General features: G+C 40.3%; 1 protein-coding gene across 5 annotated transcripts in view; it reads right to left on the bottom strand.

Moving 5' to 3' along the window:
• tenm4 (teneurin transmembrane protein 4) overlaps positions 1 to 22,734 on the bottom strand; it is an 811,512-nt gene that overhangs the window by 643,469 nt on the left and 145,309 nt on the right. For all 5 annotated transcript variants that reach the window (XM_031895585.1, XM_031895582.1, NM_001102688.1 and 2 more), the window contains 1 exon segment: positions 14,094 to 14,167. The gene's annotated coding sequence lies outside the window, so the exon portion shown is untranslated.

Consider the following 22,734-nt stretch of genomic DNA (forward strand, 5'->3'; position numbering starts at 1 on the left):
CCTTATCCAGAATACCCTTGGTCCCGAACATTCTGGATAACAGATCCTATACCTGTAATACAATTTAGTTTGCTATTATTTATGTTAGGTAGGAAAGTCAATGATAAGCTCCAATCAGCTGTAATACAATCTAAATGTTGCACTGCGACAACTATAGTTCTGGACACAGCAACAATTTTGGCCACTCTACCCCACGGCGACAATTTTGGCCACTCTACCCCACGGCGACAATTTTGGCCACTCTACCCCACGGCGACAATTTTGCCCACTCTACCCCACAGTGACAATTTTGCCCACTCTACCCCACGGCGACAATTTTGGCCACTCTACCCCACGGCGACAATTTTGGCCACTCTACCCCACGGCGACAATTTTGGCCACTCTACCCCACGGCGACAATTTTGGTCACTCTACCCCATGGTGACAATTTTTGCCACTCTATCCCACGGCGACAATTTTGGCCACTCTAAGGTAATTTTTTCCAGTTCTTCAATTTAGTTTGCTATTATTTATGTTAGGTAGGAATGTCAACAATAAGCTCCAACCAGCTGTAATACAATCTGAATGTTGCACTGCACGAACTATAGTTCTGGACACGGCACAATTTTGGCCACTCTACCCCTTTAGCAATAGGCCTTATGGTACCAGACAATGCAGCTACTAGACAAGGACTGAGACAAAGGAAACAAGGGCTGGCAATAAATGGTTAAAATGCGCTGTTGTGTGATTCGCTCAAGGTGAGTATGTGGGCTTGCTTGCACATGTTCTCCTATATTTTTAGCAAATACATGCAGATCCAGCCAATCTTGTTTTTTTTCCAAGATCCAGTTTTACCGAGCAGAAGAAGAAAACACCTGCTGTTTAATATATTCTTCTTTTTTATGGTTTTAACAACTGTTATGAAAGAGAAAGGCAGTGTTTGTTAAGCTCCGGAACATTATAAATATATATTCTAGGCAACATGTAAATGCCACTAAATGTTCTAGTTTGTGTCTACTCTACATTGTAGAAAGAATAAAGCAGAATAACTCAGACGCCTGCTATGTGGGGTCTGTGCAGAATTATAAGGTGGAAGGCGTCCAATGAGCAAATGGCATAATCAGGGTCCATTGGTGGTGGGGCCAGGGCAAAACTATACTTGCTGGGCCCTACTATTTACTGTATATAAAGAAGGGCAACTAGGAACTGGAACCTTCCAGCCATCTTCTTTCTTTTAGTGTTGTTTTCTATATTGCACTGTGCACTTTGCAAATAATTCATTCTACCATTTAAAATTTTATTCTTGAAACCGTAAATTTATAATGTAAAAGTGTTGCATATGCAGCCATCTTTGGTCATTGTGACTGATTCTGAGCTTTCAGAAAGAGTCAGCACTTCATAACGGAACTGCTTTCAGATAAGCTATTGTTTTTCCTACTCAATGTAAAGGTCCCCATAAACGTGAAGATCCGCTCGCTTGGCGAGGTCACCAAGCAAGTGGATCTTCTCCCGATATCCCTACCTACAGGTGGACGATATTGGGGAACATGTAGGCTAATTTGATCGTTTGGCCCCAGGGTGGCAATGGGGCAGTCGGTTCGGGGACCACATCAAAGAGCCGATGCGGTCCCCGATCTGACTAAATATTGTAACCTGCCCGATCAATATCTGGCCAATTTCAGCCCAGATATCAGTCGGCCATGCCCTCCTTTCCTGCCCCTACACGGACCGATAAGCTGCTGAATCGGTCCAAGTGACCCATATCATCAGCTACAATTGGCCCGTGTATGGGCACCTTAACTGAGGGAGTCATGACTTGGGTAAGATTTTTACTATTGAGTGCTATTCTCTTATCTACCACTAGGTGGGCAGTTTTTAGCAACGTGGGAATGTGGTCAACAAGGCATGATATTACATTTGTGATGGAGGTTTCCCACAATACAACAGCTAGTGGTAAATGGTAATCCAGTTTATTAAGGAAGACCTTCATTGGGATGTGCCGACGAAGCCCAAGACAGCCTTACTATTGATCCTTCCCAACCACGTCATCAAATGCATGTAAAAAAAAAAACTACTATTCCATTTATTTTATACAACCAATATGATTATAGCAAAACACAACAAAATGCATAGACTATAATGGTGTAATGGAAAGAATGGCAGTGTTAAACCATAACCAGCTATAATCTTCTGTATGTGAAACCATTAGATCTAGTAGAGGAATGGGACTTGGGGTAATTATATCTTAGTTGGGATCAAGTACAGGTACTGTTTTATTATTACAGAGAAAAGGGAATCATTTAACCATTAAATAAACCCAATAGGGCTGTTCTGCCCCCAATAAGGGGTAATTATATCTTAGTTGGGATCAAGTACAGGTACTGTTTTATTATTACAGAGAAAAGGGAATCATTTAACCATGAAATAAACCCAATAGGGCTGTTCTGCCCCCAATAAGGGGTAATTATATCTTAGTTGGGATCAAGTACAGGTACTGTTTTATTATTACAGAGAAAAGGGAATCATTTAACCATGAAATAAACCCAATAGGGCTGTTCTGCCCCCAATAAGGGGTAATTATATCTTAGTTGGGATCAAGTACAGGTACTGTTTTATTATTACAGAGAAAAGGGAATCATTTAACCATGAAATAAACCCAATAGGGCTGTTCTGCCCCCAATAAGGGGTAATTATATCTTAGTTGGGATTTAATTATTAGATTAAAATGGATTCTATAGGTGCAAGGCTTTCTGGATGTGGATCCCATACCTATACACTCAGCGGTATCTCTTTTATAAAAGAAAACAAACGTTACATTACAGCAGGGAGGATCATTATCCCACAAAGTCTCAAGCTGTTGCTGATATTTGGTTTGACAGAAGGTCTAATGGAGCTCGGCCCATTTCTAATAAAGCTCTCGGATTCCATCGCTGCTGACGAGCGGCCGGGGATTCTCTGATACAAACGGAATAACGTCCAATATCATCTGCATGGAAGCATTGTTGTCTAAGTCTATACATATTAATGTCTTATTTGATGCGAAGTGAAGGTTTTTATATGTGTTGTCTTTCCTAAGATTAAAACATGACATGAAGATATCGATTACAATATCAATTATGTGTCTAAACGCCCTGATAGATTTGTCTGCAAACAATTCCGCCGATACCGTAGATAGGGAAAGAGATGACCTTCATTAATGATCCTCTCAATAAGAAATTAGACGGCGTCTGCTTAAAAAATGTCACAATTATGGGAATGTGTTTAAGAGCAGAAGAAAGAGATGTATAAATGGAAAGCGAAAGCGGCGCCGACAGGACCGGACCGGCGCTAATTTGTACAATCGCTGAAGCACGGCGGGGATATTAGAGATATAGAGGTCATTACTGGCTACACTGGCGAATTCAGATATCAATTCAGATGTCAGTATATTTTCCCTTCTGGCTGGAATGTTTTATCACTAGGCTGATGAATTATCTTTAAATATGTCTCCTGTCGGTGGGGCGGTAGATATATCCGATGCGCGCACTGACCTTTTGGTGTTTTACATACGGCTACAATGTTATTTCCTAGCTCGTGTCTTGCCCCATGGGAGTCTTTTCAATTGAAATTCATCTACATTTGCTTCAGTGGCTTCCAAATGGGACCAATGGCCTCACTGGGGCGATGAGTAATTGTCAGCCAAAAACAAAAAAAAAAAAATAGATGTGGTTTGTAAGGAAAGATGGAATGAGCTCTGCCTGTACTAGTGATACAGCTATGTATGTCTGAGATTCTGATTAACTTTAACTCATTTACAAACATACATAGGGTTGAAAAAAGACCAGAGTCCATCAAGTTCAACCCTTCCAAGTAAACACAGCACCCACACCCTATACTTACCTATCTATACACTCACATACATAAACTATATATACAACCACTAATACTAACTGTAGGTATTAGTATCACAATAGCCTTGGGTATTCTGCTTGTTCAAGAACCCATCCAGGCCCCTCTTATAGGCATTAACAGAATCTGCCATTACCCCATCACTAGGAAGGGCATTCCCCAACCTCACTGCCCTCACCGTGAGGAACCCCCTACCCAACATCCCCCGGCAGGGCATTCCCCAACCTCACTGCCCTCACCGTGAGGAACCCCCTACCCAACATCCCCCAGCAGGGCATTCCCCAACCCCCTCACTGCCCTCACCGTGAGGAACCACCTACCCAACATCCCCCGGCAGGGCATTCCCCAACCCCCTCACTGCCCTCACCGTGAGGAAACCCCTACCCAACATCCCCCGGCAGGGCATTCCCCAACCCCCTCACTGCCCTCACCGTGAGGAACCCCCTACCCAACATCCCCCGGCAGGGCATTCCCCAACCCCCTCACTGCCCTCACCGTGAGGAACCCCCTACCCAACATCCCCCGGCAGGGCATTCCCCAACCTCTCTGCCCTCACCGTGAGGAACCCCCTACCCAACATCCCCCGGCAGGGCATTCCCCAACCTCACTGCCCTCACCGTGAGGAACCCCCTACCCAACATCCCCCGGCAGGGCATTCCCCAACTCCCTCACTGCCCTCACCGTGAGGAACCCTCTACCCAACATCCCCCGGCAGGGCATTCCCCAACCCCCTCACTGCCCTCACCGTGAGGAATCCCCTACCCAACATCCTCCGGCAGGGCATTCCCCAACCCCCTCACTGCCCTCACCGTGAGGAACCCCCTATGCTGCTTCAAATGGAAGCTCCGTTCCTCTAATCTAAAGTGGGGGGCTCTGGTGCGTTTATTGTTTAGGATATGATGAACTTTGTTTTCTCTAATTAAAAAAAAAAAAACATCTCAGCCTCATGACAAAATGAGCTCGGGTCCTCTAATGTTTTTATTCTCTAGTAAAGGTGGAGCACATAATATTGGAAAACACCCCTCAGTACATTGTCCCCCAATATGGCTGCAAGAATGTTTGCAATGGTGTTTTGTATCAATATGCATAATTACTGTATGTGAACCTTAATGGACTTGGAATACCCTGGACTCCATCTGTAGTTACAACTTCATTCCTAAAAACCAAGATACTCTTTTGAAGACTCTATTATTTATGCTTCAATAACCCATTGTATACAAAGTTTGAATTTGAGAAATAATGTAAATGTACAAACTCCTAGCATTGGAGGCACACTCAGGACCAACAGAAATTGGTTGTTTGATGCCATTGAGGTGTGAATTTCTACTGCTTAATTCAACAGTGGTATAGGTTCATATTTTGTAATAAATAAAGAAAGAAGGAACAAGTCCAGACCATTGGATAGCACTGTGACCCTAAGTTCAGCCAATGTAGTGCCTATTTTTTTTCAGGCGGTTCACTGCCCTGCACTTTTCTGAGGTGCTAAGTTGCATGTTTGCCTGAATGTCACTTCTCTAAGGTTCTAAGCTAAGTAGATGCCTACACATCACTTCTCTAAGGTTCTAAGATAAGTAGATGCCTACACATCACTTCTCTAAAGTTCTAAGATAAGTAGATGCCTACACATCTCTTCTCTAAGGTTCTAAGCTAAGTAGATGCCTACACGTCACTTCTCTAAGGTTATAAGATAAGTAGATGCCTACACATCTCTTCTCTAAAGTTCTAAGATAAGTAGATGCCTACACGTCACTTCTCTAAGGTTCTAAGATAAGTAGATGCCTACACATCTCTTCTCTAAAGTTCTAAGATAAGTAGATGCCTACACATCTCTTCTCTAAGGTTCTAAGCTAAGTAGATGCCTACACGTCACTTCTCTAAGGTTCTAAGATAAGTAGATGCCTACACATCTCTTCTCTAAAGTTCTAAGATAAGTAGATGCCTACACATCTCTTCTCTAAAGTTCTAAGATAAGTAGATGCCTACACATCTCTTCTCTAAGGTTCTAAGCTAAGTAGATGCCTACACGTCACTTCTCTAAGGTTATAAGATAAGTAGATGCCTACACATCACTTCTCTAAAGTTCTAAGATAAGTAGATGCCTACACATCTCTTCTCTAAGGTTCTAAGCTAAGTAGATGCCTACACGTCACTTCTCTAAGGTTCTAAGCTAAGTAGATGCTTACACGTCACTTCTCTAAGGTTCTAAGCTAAGTAGATGCCTATATGTCACTTCTCTAAGGCTCTAAGATAAGTAGATGCCTACACCTCACTTCTCTAAGGCTCTAAGCTAAGTAGATGACTACACATCCCTTCTTTAAGGTTCAAAGCTAAGTACATGCCTACACATGACTTCTCTAAGGTTTTAAGCTAAGTAGATACCTACACGTCACTTATCTATAGTTCTAAGCTAAGTAGATGCCTACACATCACTTCTCTAAGGTTCTAAGCTAAGTAGATGCCTACACCTCCCTTCTCTAAGGCTCTAAGCTAAGTAGATGCCTACACATCCCTTCTTTAAGGTTCAAAGCTAAGTACATGCCTGCACGTCACTTCTCTAAGGTTCTAAGCTAAGTAGATAGCTACACATCACTTCTCTAAGTTTTGAAGCTAAGTACATGCCTACACATCACTTCTCTAAGGTTCTAAGCTAAGTAGATGCCTACATGTCACTTCTCTTAGGTTTTAAGCTAAATAGATGCCTACACGTCACTTCTCTAAGGTTTGAAGCTAAATAGATGCCTACACATCACTTCTCTAAGGTTTGAAGCTAAATAGATGCCTACACGTCACTTCTCTAAGGTTCTAAGCTAAGTAGATGCCTACACATCACTTCTCTTAGGTTTTAAGCTAAGTAGATAGCTACACATCACTTCTCTAAGGTTTTAAGCTAAATAGATGCCTACACATCACTTCTCTAAAGTTCTAAGCTAAGTAGATGCATGCACATCACTTCTCTAAGGTTCTAAGCTAAGTAGATGCCTACACTTCACTTCTCTAAAGTTCTAAGCTAAGTAGATACATACACATCACTTCTCTAAGGTTCTAAGCTAAATAGATGCCTACACATCACTTCTCTAAAGTTCTAAGCTAAGTAGATACATACACATCACTTCTCTAAGGTTCTAAGCTAAGTAGATGCCTACACTTCACTTCTCTAAAGTTCTAAGCTAAGTAGATACATACACATCACTTCTCTAAGGTTCTAAGCTAAATAGATGCCTACACATCACTTCTCTAAAGTTCTAAGCTAAGTAGATACATACACATCACTTCTCTAAGGTTCTAAGCTAAGTAAATGCCTACACGTCAATTCTCTAAGGTTCTAAGCTAAGTAGATGCCTACACGTCACTTCTCTTAGATTTTAAGCTAAGTAGATAGCTACACATCACTTCTCTAAGGTTTTAAGCTAAGTAGATGCCTACACGTCACTTCTCTAAGGTTCTAAGCTAAGTAGATGCCTACACATCAGTTCCTTCAGGCGCTACGCCAAGGGCCCAAGCAGTCTCTGTAATTCTTTTCATTCAAAAGAGCGTTTTACTATACATTACGTTGTTTCCATTCGAACACTAGATTTTTCGCAGCACCTGCTGTTTCCATCAGTCTTTTTAATCAGCTGGTTTTTAAAGTTTACAGAGCGCTCTTGACTTTCACTGGCAGCGTCGTAATACAATTACACACAATAATAGGGTGCCAGTGTGTACAGCTCCGCGATTAATGAGAATAAGTCTTTGATTCTTCAACTCAATATAAATCTGCAATTTTCACGTGGGCGATTTTTTTTTTTTCCATTTCATATACGGTAACGTTTACAATGAATACAGAACATCGCGGCGCTCTGTGATGGAGAAATAAATAATTTTTGGCTCGAGCAAACATGTTGTTAATGAACAGGCTGAAACCATTTGCATAAGGACAGTTTCCTAAATGGCACATTAGATGATAGCAAATACCCTTGTCGAAATGTTTACCGTATATTCATTTTGGAAATGGTTTTGAATATTGCTCGAAACACAAGCTGGTTAAGAAATTTGCAGTACAGGTATGGGATCCCGTTATCCAGAAAACCCCGAATTACGGAAAGGCGGTCTCCCATAGACTCCGTTTTAATCAAGTAATTCTGAATTTTAAAACTGTAATAATAAAACAGTACCTGTACTTGATCCCAACTAAGATATAATTACCCCTTATTGGGGCAGAACAGCCCTATTGGGTTTATTTAATGGTTAAATGATTCTCTTTTCTCTGTAATAATAAAACAGTACCTGTACTTGATCCCAACTAAGATATAATTACCCCTTATTGGGGCAGAACAGCCCTATTGGGTTTATTTAATGGTTAAATGATTCCCTTTTCTCTGTAATAATAAAACAGTACCTGTACTTGATCCCAACTAAGATATAATTACTCCTTATTGGGGGCAGAACAGCCCTATTGGGTTTATTTAATGGTTAAATGATTCCCTTTTCTCTGTAATAATAAAACAGTACCTGTACTTGATCCCAACTAAGATATAATTACCCCTTATTGGGGCAGAACAGCCCTATTGGGTTTATTTAATGGTTAAATGATTCCCTTTTCTCTGTAATAATAAAACAGTACCTGTACTTGATCCCAACTAAGATATAATTACCCCTTATTGGGGGCAGAACAGCCCTATTGGGTTTATTTAATGGTTAAATGATTCTCTTTTCTCTGTAATAATAAAACAGTACCTGTACTTGATCCCAACTAAGATATAATTACCCCTTATTGGGGCAGAACAGCCCTATTGGGTTTATTTAATGGTTAAATGATTCCCTTTTCTCTGTAATAATAAAACAGTACCTGTACTTGATCCCAACTAAGATATAATTACCCCTTATTGGGGGCAGAACAGCCCTATTGGGTTTATTTAATGGTTAAATGGTTCCCTTTTCTCTGTAATAATAAAACAGTACCTGTACTTGATCCCAACTAAGATATAATTACCCCTTATTGGATGCAAAACAATCCTATTGGGTTTAATTCATATTTTATTGATTTTTCAGTAGACTTAAGGTATGGAGATCCAAATTACAGTAAGACCCCTTATCTGGAATACCCTTGGTCCCGAGCATTCTGGATAACGGGTCCTATACCTGTATTGCTTTACTCATCTCTCAAAAACAGTTGTAATTTATTCCTATTAAATACACTATAGGGGTCATTTACTGTGACTGGGGAAAGACGTGTGAGTTTGCCAAGGGATGTGCCCCTTATTGCTAATTTAATCCCAATTTCTCCCCCAGGTCTGGCTGCTGTCTGTACCTCGTGCCAGGGTCTCGTAAACTGCAAGTCAGTAGTTTAAGTGAAACCAATTTCCTCTGCTCCTACGTCTTCTATCTTTAATTGCATATTTAATGTCCCTACATTCCCACTTAATTAGTTTTATACTCTTTATTATTGTTCATGTTGTAGCATTTATGTATAGTAATGGGGCCTATAACGAGTGCCAATGTGGGGCAAAGAAAGGGCAAGCAATAATATTTATATTATATATATATTTAGTGGTAGAGGTGTCCACTTCTGTTATGGGAAAGGGAAGAGGATGGGGGCTGCCAGGCCTATAGTATTTCAGAGTCAGTTTCATGTATAATATCCTTACTCCTAATGTATTTGTAATAAATAGATTGAACAATAGGTAAAAGCAGTGTCGGACTGTCCCACCAGGATACCAGGAAAATTCCCGGTGGGCCCAGGTGTCAGTGGTCCCTCCTGCTCATCCAACTATTTGCCTTGTAGACCTATACCATGGCCATTACTCAATTCAATATGAGAAGAAACATAATAAATGGAGGAAATGGAATAGATAATAGTATGTAAAAAGAAGCAATTAAGAAACTAAAGAAAGTGAGTAAACAGAGAAGGGGAGAGTGGGCAAAAGTCTAAGGTTTTCTGGTGGGTCCTTGGCACCCCAGTCCGACACTGGGTAAAAGCATTCCACAGATGAATATGTCCATGATATAGAATAGTTTTAAGGTCATTTTATGCTTAATAAAGTACAAAGAAGGTTTCTACATAGTGAGGTAGGGTAAGCAATATCTCCATCTCTACACTGCGTCTAAAGAAAATCCAAAGGTGGCCATAAATATATAAACATATACGGCATTCATGGCCAACCTTGTAATGTTCCATTTGAGCTGACTGGCTGAACTATGGGAACAATAGTGAAGAAGGAGAGAAGAATATCCATCAGGACCAATAACCTTCAAACTTCAAGGATTGTAGGATTGTCAGTCTACATGCCCTTGCCATAGCTGCCCAGGTAGTTGGGCATTAGGGTTCAAATTAGCCGAACCTCCTGACCAAATATGAACATGTACTGTATGATATGGTATAAATTCGAAGTAACCATGATAATTGCTGTAGTTCTAAAATGTCTCGGCAATGCTTGTATCATTCCTACGAAAATATCGCAAAAGTCATGAAATTTTCAGAAAAGTTTGTAAACACCACGAAAACAGTTCTGGCTTTGGAAGCCTTCCATAGGACTCAATGGCACTCGGCAGATCAAACCTGGCGAAAATATTGTCCTGATGAAAGTATGAATTCCGAAATGTTCATATTCTTTGCGCAAATTACGAATTTTAACAAACTTTTCGCATACATTCCGAAATGTTCTACAATTTAGAAAAAATACAAATTTATCTGAAAATTGTTTAGTAAACGGGCCCCTTGGGGGGGGGGGGACTATATTTTCGCAGGTTTGATTTGTTGAGTGCCATTGGAAGGCTTCAAAGCCAGAACTGTTTTCGTGGCGTTTATGAACTTTTCGGGCCGAAAATGTTGTGACTTTCGGAACGCAATTGAGATATTTTCGTACGAACGATAAAAGCATTGTCGAGACATTTTAGAACTACACAAATTATCGTGGTTACTAGGGATGTAGCGAACCTCAAAAAAAAGTTCGCGAACCTGTTCGCGAACTTCCGCCGAAAATTGCGAGTATTCGCGAACTTTGCGAACCCCATAGACTTCAATGGGAAGGCGAACTTTAAAACCTAGAAAAGCCATTTCTGGCCAGAAAACTGATTTTAAAGTTGTTTAAAGGGTGCCACGACCTGGACAGTGGCATGCAGGAGGGGGATCAAGGGCAAAAACTTCTCTGAAAAATTTACACACGCCGTTTTTCGAAATGATCGGTAATTTTGCGACTTTTTCGTAATTTCCGGCGCTTTCGTAAAGTTATCGTAAGTTTTGCGACTTTTTCGGAGCATTCGTAACGTTATTGTAAGTTTTGCGACTTTTTCGGAGCATTCGTAACGTTATCGTAAGTTTTGCGACTTTTTCGGAGCATTCGTAACGTTATCGTAAGTTTTGCGACTTTTTCGGAGCAGTCGTACCGTTATCGTAAGTTTTGCGACTTTTTCGGAGCATTCGTAACGTTATCGTAAGTTTTGCGACTTTTTTGGAGCAGTCGTAACGTTATCGTAAGTTTTGCGACTTTTTCGGAGCATTCGTAACGTTATCGTAAGTTTTGCGACTTTTTCGGAGCAGTCGTAACGTTATCGTAAGTTTTGCGACTTTTTCGGAGCATTCGTAACGTTATCGTAAGTTTTGCGATTTTTTCGGTGCCGGCGAACCCAAATTGCGAACATCACGAAAAGTTTGCGAATTTGCGGACTTGCGAACACCCGATGTTCGCGCGAATTAGTTCGCTGGCGAACAGTTCGCTACATCTCTAGTGGTTACTTCGAATTTATACCATATCACGTTTCAAGGCCAGAAAAAATTGCATTTTAGTAAATGTGCCCCTTAGGGGCCCTTTCATTGAAGTACGAATCTGAAATACGAAATAAGATTCTTTCCATTTCAATCCGAAAATTTCGGAACTTTCGTAGTCATTACATACAAGCATGAAAAATACGATTTTGTCACAAGAATTGTCGCAAAGCATGAAAAAGTAGCGGAAATTGACAAAAAAATCGCCGAAAATACGCACAGTTCTAAAAGTTAAAAAAAATCGCAACCAATCGTACTTTGATAAATGGGCCCCTCAACAATTTTGATGGATGGGACTTTTAAGGTCATGATTGTGTATTAATATTTTTATTATCCTGTACTTATAAAAAAGAATACATACAGTTATGCAGGGACACGGCAAAAGTCTGTCTGGGTCTAGTAACCTATAGCAACTGACCAGCAGTTTATTTTGAATATTCTCTCTCTCTATTCTGTCGGTTACTACGTGTTACCAAGGGAAGAAATAATGTGATTACACGTCTCTATAACTCTGTAGGTGTCTCTATTTATAATACTGTCACTCATGCGCTGGAGATTAATTGAAGCTTTTTGTGCTATAAAAATGGTGTTGTGTTATAGGTTAAACCATAGGTTAATGATCCCTCATATTCATCCTATTTTACTGGATCGTGATTAAATTCAGAAAGATCAGACGAATATTCTAATGCTTAGTCACAGATACATTGAAGCAATTAACTCTTACATCCCCGTAGCCACAGTAGAATGATGCTTCTACATTATGCCCATTGCCAGTAAGGTGGCCACTTGTTTACAGATGTGGAGAGCAATGACTGGCCAAATGCTATGGGTGCCCTAGGCAATTTTCGGATGTGCCATAACTGATACCTCAAAGCTGAGCTGAGTTACAGAAACTCTGGAACTAGGGGTAGCCAGGAAGGCACAAGAGGTATGTAGTGCTACCCAACTTTTGCGACCTGCCTACTCCTCCTAGTCATGGACCTGGAGTAAAGGGGATCTTTGAGGAAGATAGGTAAGTCAATGTGTGTTCATCAGAAACTATAGAAATCCAAGAAGTACCTATCAACATATAGAAAACGTTGTTCTTCTTGTGGAACAATATAGGAATTCATAAAGACAGTGGGGGTCATTTATCAACACTGGGCAAATTTACCCATGGCCAGCAACCCATGGCACCCAATCAAATTGTTGCATTCATTGTTCAACCTACATCTGGCTGAAAAAAGCCAATAACTGATGGGTTATTGCCCACAGGCAAATTAGCCCAGTGTTGACAATTGAGCCCCAGTCCCTTGTCTTATGCCTTTACATAATAAATTAACCCTCAATGGGGTTTCTCCTCCCCTTACTGATGTGCCATAACAAATATCTCAAATCTGAGCTCCTTGCCGCAAAACTTACAGAACTAGGGGTAGGCCGGAAGGCACAAGAGGTATGTAATGCTACCCAACCATTGTGCCCTGGGCATGTGCCTCTTCTGCCTACTCCTAGTCCTGGGCCTGGAGTAGAGGGGCTCTTTGAGGTAGATAGGTAAGTCAATGTGTGCTCATCAGAAACTATTTAAATCCAAGAAGTACCTATCAACATATATAAAACGTTGTTCTTGTGGAACAATATAAGAATTCATATAGACAGTGGGGGTCATTTATCAACACTGGGCAAATTTACCCATGGGCAGTAACCCATGGCACCCAATCAAATTGTTGCATTTATTGTTCTACCTACATCTGGCTGAAACAAGTCAATAGCTGATGGGTTACTGCCCACAGGCAAATTAGCCCAGTGTTGACAATTGAGCCCCAGTCCCTTGTCTTATGCCTTTACATAATAAATTAACCCTCAATGGGGTTTCTCCTCCCCTTACTGATGTGCCATCACTGATACCTCAAAGCTGAGCTCCTTGCCGCAAAACTTACAGAACTAGGGGTAGGCCGGAAGGCACAAGAGGTATGTAGTTCTACCCAACCATTGCGCCCTGGGCATGTGCCTATTCTGCCGACTCCTAGTCCTGGGCCTGGAGTAGAGGGGCTCTTTGAGGAAGATAGGTAAGTCAATGTACGCTCATCAGAAACTATATAAATCCAAGAAGTACCTATTAACATATATAAAACGTTGTTCTTCTTGTGGAACAATATAAGAATTCATAAAGACAGTGGGGGTCATTTATCAACACTGGGCAAATTTACCCATGGTCAGTAACCCATGGCACCCAATCAAATTGTTGCATTCATTGTTCTACCTACATCTGGCTGAAACAAGCCAATAGCTGATGGGTTACTGCCCACAGGCAAATTAGCCCAGTGTTGACAAATGAGCCCCAGTCCCTTGTCTTATGCCTTTACATAATAAATGAACCCCCAATGGGTTTCTGTTGAAGAACATAACACAGAAACACTAAATCACCCCCACATGTTGTCATATTAACATTTAGTTCAAGACTAAATAGCCCCAGTTTATTGTTAAAATAGCACAGTTTAAGTCTTACCAGTTCAGATATCTTATGTTGAATGTTCTGCCAGACTTCGGTGTCCAATAGCCTCGAGGCACCATTCACCATACCTGTAAAGAAAAGATCATTCAATATGAGAATCATTGAATACAAGCTTGCTGAGAGAGCTCTTCTGAGCACGTTTCCAATTGACATGCATTATTTATTTTTTTTAGATTTTGAAACATTAGCAGTTTTCAAACTTACAATATAATGCACGTGAAACAACAGGGCCCCTTGCTGTTTATTATAGTCAACTGTCGGCTGAAAATTAATTGTATGTGAAGGGAAAGTCTTGTACTGTTTGCTCTGCTTCTAAATGAAAGTTGAAAAGAGAAAAGCCATCGGACATTTCTCAGGGTCATTCTGGGCAGTAAAGTTCTGGGCACTTCAAGCAGAGCTAAATCACAAGATGTTCCAGTGAGCCCAAATGAATAGCGGGCGGTGCTATTGTTTCAGAACGTATTAAATTAGAAGCTGATATCTTGAAAACAAGAAAAAAAGAATGTAAAAAAAAGTGTTGCAAAGAGAGCTATGAGCAGTTTTTCATTGGGTTGTTTCGAGGGTTTAGCTTTTCTTTAATAAACATGATGTCTACTGTCTATAGAATGTCTACTGTTCCACCATATTGAATTTTCTCTTTATGTTTCCAAGTTTTTTAAAAAAAAGGTTGGGGAGCATATCTGTACCTGTACTTGATCTCAGCTAAGATATAATTACCCCTTATTGGGGGCAGAACAGCCCTATTGGGTTTATTTAATGGTTAAATGATTCCCTTTTCTCTGTAATAATAAAACAGTACCTGTACTTGATCCCAACTAAGATATAATTACCCCTTATTGGGGCAGAACAGCCCTATTGGGTTTATTTCATGGTTAAATGATTCCCTTTTCTCTGTAATAATAAAACAGTACCTGTACTTGATCCCAACTAAGATATAATTACCCCTTATTGGGGGCAGAACAGCCCTATTGGGTTTATTTCATGGTTAAATGATTCCCTTTTCTCTGTAATAATAAAACAGTACCTGTACTTGATCCCAACTAAGATATAATTACCCCTTATTGGGGCAGAACAGCCCTATTGGGTTTATTTCATGGTTAAATGATTCCCTTTTCTCTGTAATAATAAAACAGTACCTGTACTTGATCCCAACTAAGATATAATTACCCCTTATTGGGGCAGAACAGCCCTATTGGGTTTATTTCATGGTTAAATGATTCCCTTTTCTCTGTAATAATAAAACAGTACCTGTACTTGATCCCAACTAAGATATAATTACCCCTTATTGGGGCAGAACAGCCCTATTGGGTTTATTTCATGGTTAAATGATTCCCTTTTCTCTGTAATAATAAAACAGTACCTGTACTTGATCCCAACTAAGATATAATTACCCCTTATTGGGGGCAGAACAGCCCTATTGGGTTTATTTAATGGTTAAATGATTCCCTTTTCTCTGTAATAATAAAACAGTACCTGTACTTGATCCCAACTAAGATATAATTACCCCTTATTGGGGGCAGAACAGCCCTATTGGGTTTATTTAATGGTTAAATGATTCCCTTTTCTCTGTAATAATAAAACAGTACCTGTACTTGATCCCAACTAAGATATAATTACCCCTTATTGGGGCAGAACAGTCCTATTGGGTTTATTTCATGGTTAAATGATTCCCTTTTCTCTGTAATAATAAAACAGTACCTGTACTTGATCCCAACTAAGATATAATTACCCCTTATTGGGGGCAGAACAGCCCTATTGGGTTTATTTAATATTTAGATAGGGGCAACCATGTTGCTCCTACTAAGGCTACTAGACGCTACTAGAAGCACATTTCATTATGAAGCTCCTCCCATAGAGTACAGGGGGACATGGGGCTACAGTATATTTATCAGCAACTACTTCCCCCAAACCCTAAAGAAATATCTTTCCATGGCCAACACAAAGCACAAATAACCTTTAAGAGATTCTATTGTGGACTATTTTTTTTCTAAACCTTTTAAACTAAAAGCAGATTCATTACGGTTTCTCCAGTTCATGAAAAATCTCAAGGGAAAAAGGTTTTTTTTTCCAGCCATTTTCCTATTTTTTTTAAACATCAGAAACACACCTTTGAGGTTTAACTAAATGGCTTTACAGGCATATTTTTATCTCTCTTCAAATAAATCTTTGCCTGGATGGAACAGCTTGTGCATATCATTGAAGGTTTAATTTGATTTCCCAACAGGGAACGCGTCGCACTTTCTTTATCACAAGCTCTTCAAATAGCAATATTTCCAGTAAAACTGTTTGCAGATCTTCTGCACTTAATGCATCTGTACAAAGAGTTGAGGAGATCAGATCTTGTGTACTCGGTAGGGCCCTTACATAACCGGGACAAGGACAGAAGCCCCCCCTAGGGCGTGTATTTATTAACATTGGAGACAAACATCACCGGTGACGATGCCCATAGCAACCAGTCAGATTGTTGCTTTTGTTTTCTAATGTGTAGGTGACCAATGGGATCGAATTGCTGGTTGGTTGCTTTGGGCAACATCACCAGTAATGTTTGTCTCCAATGTTAACAAATACACCCCTAGGTATAGTGGCGGTAGGGCTCTCACTCTGAAGGATCCAGAGGACCACATTGTATTTAAAAAAGGGACATCTTTATTAAATATGAACATAAAAGTTGACAGTTGTGCAGGGCAAGAGTCATGGGACTTCAGATGACATTGACAAAGTATGTAGTATAAAGTAGTATAAAGAGTATAATCCTAGAAATCAATTGTTACGATTGGCAAAGGATTCTGTGAGGAAATAGGTAGAGGGCGCTAGAGAGGAGATGGGAAAGGTGAGTCCGTAAGACAGGGGCTGTAACAGTACTGAAAAGGACTGGGAGACAAAGGTAAGGTCCAAGGACAGGTAGGAGTGCAGGGCGGAGAGGACACAGACCTCTGGAGGTCTGGAGACAATCTGGAGGATTGAGTGGTTGAAGACAAAGACCTTGACAGGACAGAGCAACAGGAAGGAGTGGGGGAAGACTGATGGGACAGGAAGGAGCGGGGGGAAGACTGATGGGACAGGAAGGAGCGGGGGAAGACTGATGGGACAGGAAGGAGTGGGGGAAAACTGATGGGACAGGAAGAAGTGGGGGAAGACTGATGGGAGAGGAAGGAGCGGGGGAAGACTGATGGGACAGGAAGAAGTGGGGGAAGACTGATGGGACAGGAAGAAGCGGGGGAAGACTGATGGGACAGGAAGGAGTGGACAAAGAATGATGGGACAGGAAGGAGTGGGGGAAGACTGATGGGACAGGAAGAAGTGGGCGAAGACTGATGGGACAGGAAGGAGTGGGGGAAGACTGATGGGACAGGAAGGAGCAGGCAAAGAATGATGGGACAGAAAGGAGTGGGGGAAGACTGATGGGATAGGAAGGAGTGGGCGAAGACTGATGGGACAGGAAGGAGCAGGCAAAGAATGATGGGACAGGAATGAGTGGGGGAAGACTGATGGGATAGGAAGGAGTGGGCGAAGACTGATGGGACAGGAAGGAGCAGGCAAAGAATGATGGGACAGGAAGGAATGGGGGAAGACTGATGGGATAGGAAGGAGTGGGCGAAGACTGATGGGACAGGAAGGAGCAGGCAAAGACTGATGGGACAGGAAGGAGTGGGGGAAGACTGATGGGACAGGAAGGCGCGGGTGAAGACTGATGGGACAGGAAGGAGCGAGGGAAGACTGACAGGACAGGATGGAGTAAGAAACAAGAGCTAGGGGCAAGCACAGTGCTCAATGTTAGGCCAATGCTCAGGCAAGGAATGTGGGGGGGGCTGGGCTTATATAGGGCAGAATCAGGACGACAAAATTCGCCACAGAAAAAATTTGCCACACAACTAAAAATTGGTGCCCGCGTCAAAAAATGCACAACATTTTAGTTGTTTAGCAAATCTATTTTGTTTTGAAAGATTTGTGAATTTTTCATCAAAACGAGACCGATTCACTCATAACTAATCTCAAGTCTCCAGACTTCTGAGAAGAGAATTTACAAAATTCAACAAATTTTCTACAAATCTCCCATGAGGAATGTGGAAACCCTCAAATGTGCGTTTTTTTAATAAAAAACTAGAATCTCAAAAACACAATTCAGTAAAAACATGAAATAAAAACAACTCAAATGCAGCGACATCACATTCAGCCCAACAACAATTCAATTTCGGTCTTAAAAACTGGAATTAAAAATAGCTTGAATTTCGCTAATACAACTTGACTTCTACATTAACATTGCCGAGTTTTAGATGATCATTTTTTTATATTTAAGTTTTTAAATTGTTTACGCTGCATAAATCTCAAATATATTAAAGTTGGTTGAAATTAAATTGTAGAGTTTATTTGCCACCAAAAAAAACAAAAAAAAAATGAATTGTGATAAAAAAAAAGTCAGATTCTAGTGATGAGCGAAGGTTTTCGCTAGACACGGATTCGTAGTGAATTTCCACATTTTGCCATTGTTTTGCGAAACTTCAGTTAAAATTCGGATTTTTTTTTGCACGTCAAAAAAGGGCGCGGTCACGTAAAAAAACATGAGCGACAAAAAATTAGACGCGGGCGACAAAAAATTAGACGCGGGCGACAAAATATAGACGTGGTGACAAAAAAGACACGGGGGCGACAAAATAATTGTGTGACAAATGCATTTCGTGAATTTTTCGCCGTTCTGCAAATTTTCTTGTTGTGGTTTTTTTTCTTTTATGGTGAAGCGAAACGGGACAGATCTAATGGATTCATTGGCCATTAGTTCTGCCCATTTATCTTTTGTCAGTTGTGTGTACTGATTTTTTTTTTCATAAGGCATAATTCAAAAACATGGCATGGTCACAGCAAATTGGGTGCGGTCTTATAAAAAAAGGAGTGGTTGCATCAAAATGGGGCAAGGTTGCGTCAAAAAAGCACAGGCGACAAATTATAGACACGAGCGACAAAAAGAATTTTGCGACAAAAAAATTTTGTGACAAATGCGTCACCGCATTTGCGTTCACCGTTTCGCAAATTTTCTTGTCGTTTTGCGGATTTTATGGCGAAGCGAAATGGGACAGATTCGATCATCACTACTGCCGAATTATTTCACCCATCACTAGTGGGGCGACAGAATAATATAATAAAACACAATTTAATATCAATGTGTTTAATATAATTAAACACAATTAATGTGCCCATTGGTTTGAATAACAAGAAAATATCATCAAAAGAAGAAAAAATTCAGTCCGAGGGGGAAAAGTGATTTTTTTCCATTAAGATAAATCATCCCTTTGGGGTTTCGCAGATACTCATTATGCCGATTGTAAAGTTTGCTGACTTTAGAAAAGGAAGAAGTAAACAATTGCACGGCAATTAAGAAATAAATGCTCCATTCACAAAGAAAAGTGATTACAATACATCAAAGGATTATTTTCAGAGCAGAACTCTGCTTCGCTGTTTAGGTTGTTTTCAGGCGGCATTTAAATTAAAAAGAAAAAAATGTTATTTAGGTTTTAGCATTGTCTATTCTTTGGCCTCTCTTGGAATCATGTGAAAGCGTCACCCTTGCACTTTCAGGCCATTGTTAAGGGGGCAATGAAAGGCAATTTTGGCCCTTGTCCTTAAGGGAGAAGTAAAGGTAAAAACTAAGTAAGCTTTATCAGAAAGGTCTAGTAAATACAGCCATATGCACTCAGAGAGTCCTCTATCAAAAGAAACACAGGATTTCTTGCCTCCTTTTATTTAAACATGTTCTTGGGTATAAGATTTCCTCTCCTTTAGGGTTCCTTCAGGTTTGGGGCATGAGGCTAGGCAGCTCTCTCCTCTCTCCCTTCTTATGGTCCCCCCTCCCATAACAATTCACTCCCCCCTCCCATCAGAATGTGTGATCTGAGCTATAACAGCCAGAGCTGCAGCAGAAAGCAACTGAGACCAAGATAAAATGGCAGCTGCTATCTTAAACAAACGGAGGGAGCATCTAGGGCTGTTACTCAGGTATGGTAAAGCTTTCTGCTGAATATATATAGCATTCTAGCTTGCACTAATGTGGCGAATCTATTGGTAGTGATGAACGAATCTGTCCCGTTTCGATTCGCCGTAAAATTTGCGAAATAACAAGAAAATTTGCCAAATGGTGAAAAATTCACAGAATGCATTTGATGTGCCCGTATTTTTATTATGTCGCCCACGTCTTTTTTTTTACGTGACCGCACCTATTTTGACTCGACCGCTTCCCATCTGACGTGCCTATTTGCCCTATATTGCCCAATTTGACGCGACCAAGGCTTTTTTCCACTACGAATTTACGTGGGAGTTTTACAAAACAATTTGAATGGTGAAATGCGGAAATTCGCTGTGAATCCATACCTGGCGGAAAAATTTGTTCATCACTATCTATTGCTAATAAGATGCCAAAATGCCTTTCCTTCTCCGTAAATGTCCGTAAATGTTCTATAGTTGCTAAACCATCGTTGACTTAGCTTCTATTTCTGTAAAAACCCATAGAATTCTGTTGCCCTAGCTTAATTCTATACCTATTGCAGTATCTGATTTCTATTTAATGTGCTGGCCTTCAGCAAGATGCCCTGTATCATCTCAACCTAAGAAAACAGGTTCTTGTATTTGAGTAAATATATATCTTGTTAGATTATTGGTTCTGTCTCAATTTCAGACCATAGAGAATATGATTTCCTGGTGCTTTGGCTCAAATTGCTAATAAGAAGGGATGGATAATAGATGAATCAATATACAGACCCCTGTAAGGTCCAACTGCAACTGGGTATCATGTTCCTTGGTTCTAGAGGAGTTTCAGCAGCTATTTGGTTGCTAGGATCCAAGTTACCTTAGCAAAATTAACTTAAAGGTGAACCACCCCTTTAAAAAAGATCTTCGACGGTTGTGTAAGAAAAGCAATTATTATAGCAGTGTCTTCTTATATTAATAAATACAAGTATGCTTCTGTTTCAAAATAATCACTTAGATCAATAGATTTTCTGATGTAATGAGTGTTTATATTATATTTTTTATACAGGTATAGGACCCATTATCCAGAAAGTTCCAAATTACGGGAAAGTTATCTCCCATAGGCTCCACTTTAAACAAATAATTCTAATTTTGAAAAATGATTCCCTTTTCTCTGTACCTGTACTTGATCCCAACTAAGATATAATTACCCCTTATTGGGGGCAGAACAGCCCTATTGGGTTTATTTCATGGTTAAATGATTCCCTTTTCTCTGTAATAATAAAACAGTACCTGTACTTGATCCCAACTAAGATATAATTACCCCTTATTGGGGCAGAACAGCCCTATTGGGTTTATTTCATGGTTAAATGATTCCCTTTTCTCTGTAATAATAAAACAGTACCTGTACTTGATCCCAACTAAGATATAATTACCCCTTATTGGGGCAGAACAGCTCTATTGGGTTTATTTCATGGTTAAATGATTCCCTTTTCTCTGTAATAATAAAACAGTACCTGTACTTGATCCCAACTAAGATATAATTACCCCTTATTGGGGGCAGAACAGCCCTATTGGGTTTATTTCATGGTTAAATGATTCCCTTTTCTCTGTAATAATAAAACAGTACCTGTACTTGATCCCAACTAAGATATAATTACCCCTTATTGGGGGCAGAACAGCCCTATTGGGTTTATTTAATGGTTAAATGATTCCCTTTTCTCTGTAATAATAAAACAGTACCTGTACTTGATCCCAACTAAGATATAATTACCCCTTATTGGGGGCAGAACAGCCCTATTGGGTTTATTTAATGGTTAAATGATTCCCTTTTCTCTGTAATAATAAAACAGTACCTGTACTTGATCCCAACTAAGATATAATTACCCCTTATTGGGGGCAGAACAGCCCTATTGGGTTTATTTCATGGTTAAATGATTCCTTTTTCTCTGTAATAATAAAACAGTACCTGTACTTGATCCCAACTAAGATATAAATACCCCTTATTGGGGCAGAACAGCCCTATTGGGTTTATTTAATGGTTAAATGATGAGCCCCAAGAAGGGCGAAACCGGTCTGTAGTTGGGAATCTGATCAGCTATTTTCCTGGTATTGGCTTCAAAACCCAGTGGGTGAGCTTTAGCCTATTGGATAAACCCATATAAATGGGATTTTTTTAGGAGCCTTAAGGAATTTGTTCCCAGAATCCCTTTGGTCTATTTGCATACATATAAGGCGGTCTCCTCAACCCTTTTGACTTGTTCTTCTATCATCTGGGCAGATACTGGTACCATCCAACCAAAGTCCAATTTCAATGCCATCAAGAAGCAGAAAGCTGCTAAAGAGAAAGCTACCGCAGTCTCTAACATGAAACCTCTCTTGATTGATTCCTTTTATCAGTGCGGTTGTTTAGAACTGTGAGACCGAGCAGCTCGGCAAATGTCCAATTAACGAGTGGAACAAATATGAAAATATAAACTGATAAAAAACAAAACCCTAAAATGAAGATAGTAGAGATCAATAGCCCTCTCTGAGATAACTCTCTGCCTTCGCTGGTATACGTTATTACAGTATGTCCTACTCATTTATCTGCATTGTTTCATCTATCTTCTCGGTTCTTAATTGTACTCGCGGTAATTAGACTTCACTAACCGCGGCTCATTCCTCAGACGCTGTATTT

The sequence above is a fragment of the Xenopus tropicalis genome, chromosome 2 (genome assembly GCF_000004195.4).
Source record: "Xenopus tropicalis strain Nigerian chromosome 2, UCB_Xtro_10.0, whole genome shotgun sequence".
Taxonomy (NCBI): domain Eukaryota; kingdom Metazoa; phylum Chordata; class Amphibia; order Anura; family Pipidae; genus Xenopus; species Xenopus tropicalis.